Here is a 3256-nt window from a genome sequence, read left to right as displayed (position 1 = left end):
CCTCCAGTTCTTGACACGCCTGCGTCTGCCTGTGGCCTGTGCGTGTGTTTGCGGAGGGAGAGCAAACTCTGCCACGTCTTCGGTGCCAGCGGGCGGCCGTCTCCTGGTCCCATCCTCATTGGCTGAGACACCGTTCCTGGGGTTCTGTCCCGCTTTGGATTCGTGAGGGTTGTGGGGGGGGGGAGTGGCGGCACGTGAGCACGAATGGCTGGCTCTCCCTACCTAGAGAGGAAACGGGAGTCGCTCCTCCGGGTGTGGATGTTCCCAGATCCTTGTGACTTTGAAGCTTAACCTGATTCCTGCCTCTTTCCAGGTTACTGTGTGGGACCATCGCGACTCATTGGGACAGCACTCGGGAGCAAGCAACGTTGCAGCAAGTTCCAGAGGCTGGAGCGCTTCCCTGTAAACAGTTTGTGCCAGAGTGACAGGTTACAATAGTCAAACCATTCGCCTGCTGTGGCTAAGCTCCATGGTTCCCTACGTCAGACCATCCTCTTGGAGCAGTCCCATTTGCCTCAAATGTTTCCCCAAAACCTATTCTCTCAATAGTTCAGAGACAGCTTGTTCCCCCCCAACATCAGATCTATGGCCCATGAATACCAATTCATTATTCCTTTATTGTAATATTTTAAATTTATCTTTGTTCTGTACTGCAGCTGAAAAAACCAAATTTCACGTTATAAGACGGAGATCATAAACGTGGTTCTATTTCTACTTCCCCCTGAGGCTGACTCTCACCTACACACTTGGGGGGGTGGGGGGGACTTGCAGTGGCCCTTAAACTCTGCTTGGGCTTGCAGCTGTGTACGGGTATCGGTCATAACTGATGTTTCGATGAGACTCTGCCTTCTTCATCAGTGACCATCAGAACGTTGGTTATAACCTGACCCGGCTGGAAGCCTGAGAGCAGTTCTATTCATTGTGTATGCACTAAATCCTATTTTACAGTGGCCTGTCAACCTACTGACCTACACGTGCTGGGGATGCGGGAGGAAATCACACAGTCACAGGGGGAATGTGCAAACTCCACAAATGTAGCAGTGGCTGTACCTGCTGTGTCCTCTTGTGTCTCACCCTGTGTTTTATCTGCTGCCCTACCTGATATCCGTAACTTCTTGAACTTTGAGAAGAAGGAATTGCTGGTCTGACCACTTTCAGGGCCCAGAGAATTCCCAATTCCTCCTAAATTCCTGCCTCTACTCCTAGGCACCAGTCTGAGGAAATGGTCCCTCATTGTCCCATTGCAGACCACCCCCCCCCCCGCCCCCAAGCTCTTTCCCTGCTCATGTACCGTTCATCAAAATAGACAGTAACAAACTCAGTGGATCAGATTATGTGCATTTATTACTTGGGAAGGTTGCCTTTGTGTGTTAAGTCGTTAGTAGCTTCAATCTTACAGCTGAAAATGGATCATTTTTCTGTTTACAGTCCAGTAATTCATCAACTTCATGACTTTATGAGGTCGTTAATTGCATTCCTGTCTTACCTTGCATCCATCTTGAATGAGCCACATTTGCCTTGGAGGCTTCTCCCCAGCAGCTGTGCCCTATTTCTGTGCTTTTAGTCAGTCATTGTCAAAACACTCACTGCTATAAACCACACACTCTACCAACCACATCAGCAAATTAGCAAAGCACTCTGGGATCACGCAGGTTCCATTTTGCTACATTACAGTTATAAAAGTTTAACATTCATCCCAACTTAATGGTTAAATAGATTTCCACAAAAGCGATAATTCCTTCCTTCAAGGGACCCAGTCTGCTGCCTGGAAATCAGATATAGCAGGAAATGCTCAGTCCGTCAGTGAGTGGAGAAAGAGAGAGGGGGAGTAACAAGGCCTGGGACATGTTGAGAAATGTCCTTCATTCTGCACATACTGACAGTTTGGTTTTCTTACTCTTAGTGTCAGCCTGCAGGGCGGGTTGAGTGTGTGGTGGTCAGAACAGTGTCCCTGCATCAGATGGAGGTTTAGACTGTTCCCTGATCCTTTTGTATTTGATATTTTTTGATGAAATAAAGACTGTACAACTGCTACTTAAATGGTCTCTGCTTGGTTGTATATTGGTTTGCGCTTGCAATCATTGAGTCCTGCTGAAGTGTCACGGCCAAAACAGTGCCCTCTGAGACAGTGGTTGCCCAGGCAACTCCTGCATCACCTAAAACGAGGCAGATTTCTGTGCACTGAGTGAACAATCTGCAGAAAAAACAGCAGAACAGCATGGAGTTTAGCAGCACAGACCAAGGCAATGCAGAAAGAAATGATAACGTAACGGGTGGAACTAACCACCACTGGGAGGGGGACGTGAGAGAGTCTGACAGCACTGGGGGAGAAGGTGATCTTGTGTCTCGCCCTGTGTTTTATCCATAACTTCTTGAACCTTGAATAAAAGGAATTGCTAGTCTGACCACATTCACATCTTGTCTCTGATCACCTGGGCTTTCAGAGGTAGAAGAGACAAGTGGAATGACTGGGGTGAAAGGAGTCTGTTAATACTGTTCATCTTAAAGCTCAAGGAAAACATAATAAATTCCTGTTAAATAACTGGCTTAAGCCAAAAAGGGATTTAATTTTTCTAAAGGTAGGCTTGGTAGATTTAATTAAGGTTGTAAATTGATTTCAATTAACGCTATTAACAGCATGAAAATTTATTGACAATGTTGAATAGTATTCAATATTTTGCATACTGTTGACAGGCCCTTTTGACTGGGTAGGAACCCTTCCTCTGAGGCAACATCCACACTAGACCGGATAATTTTGAAAACACTGGTTTCACGTAAAATCGATAGGCGTCCATGCTATGCATTTTAAAAAAAATCTCTCCACATTGAAATGGAGATTTTGTGGAATTTCCTACTGCATATGTGCAGGATGCATCTACCGAAAACAAGCGACATGTTGATTTAAACGTAAAAAAACCCCAAATACTGAAGCATATGGAGGCAACCGACAGGGAGTTCACAGACAGATTGACCCGGCTGACAATGAACATTGAAAAACTAACTCCATTGCATTAATAAAGCACCTTGTTAAATGTATAAAACATGTCTGCATCAGTATTATCTTGTACTGTATTTCCATACAATGTTACATTACACTGTTAGACATCTATTGTCAGAAGTTCTTGCATAAATAGGTAAACCACCTTGCAAGGACAGGAAACGGGGCAAAGTGAGTACAGTATACTTATTTCAAAGTATTTGGTGAGTACATTTCTAACTTATGGCTTCGGTCTTGGTGCCGTCTGTTCTGAAATTG

General features: G+C 45.1%; 1 non-coding gene across 1 annotated transcript; it reads left to right on the top strand.

The window, feature by feature from the left end:
- Nucleotides 1-133, top strand: LOC132384116 (small nucleolar RNA SNORA57). The gene has a single exon (XR_009508858.1). It is a non-coding gene; the product is annotated as a small nucleolar RNA SNORA57 (small nucleolar RNA).
- Nucleotides 134-3256: the final 3123 nt, after the last annotated feature.

Source organism: Hypanus sabinus, chromosome 31, assembly GCF_030144855.1.
Source record: "Hypanus sabinus isolate sHypSab1 chromosome 31, sHypSab1.hap1, whole genome shotgun sequence".
NCBI classification, from domain to species: Eukaryota; Metazoa; Chordata; class Chondrichthyes; order Myliobatiformes; family Dasyatidae; genus Hypanus; species Hypanus sabinus.
This window is presented reverse-complemented; position numbering and strand designations above follow the sequence as displayed.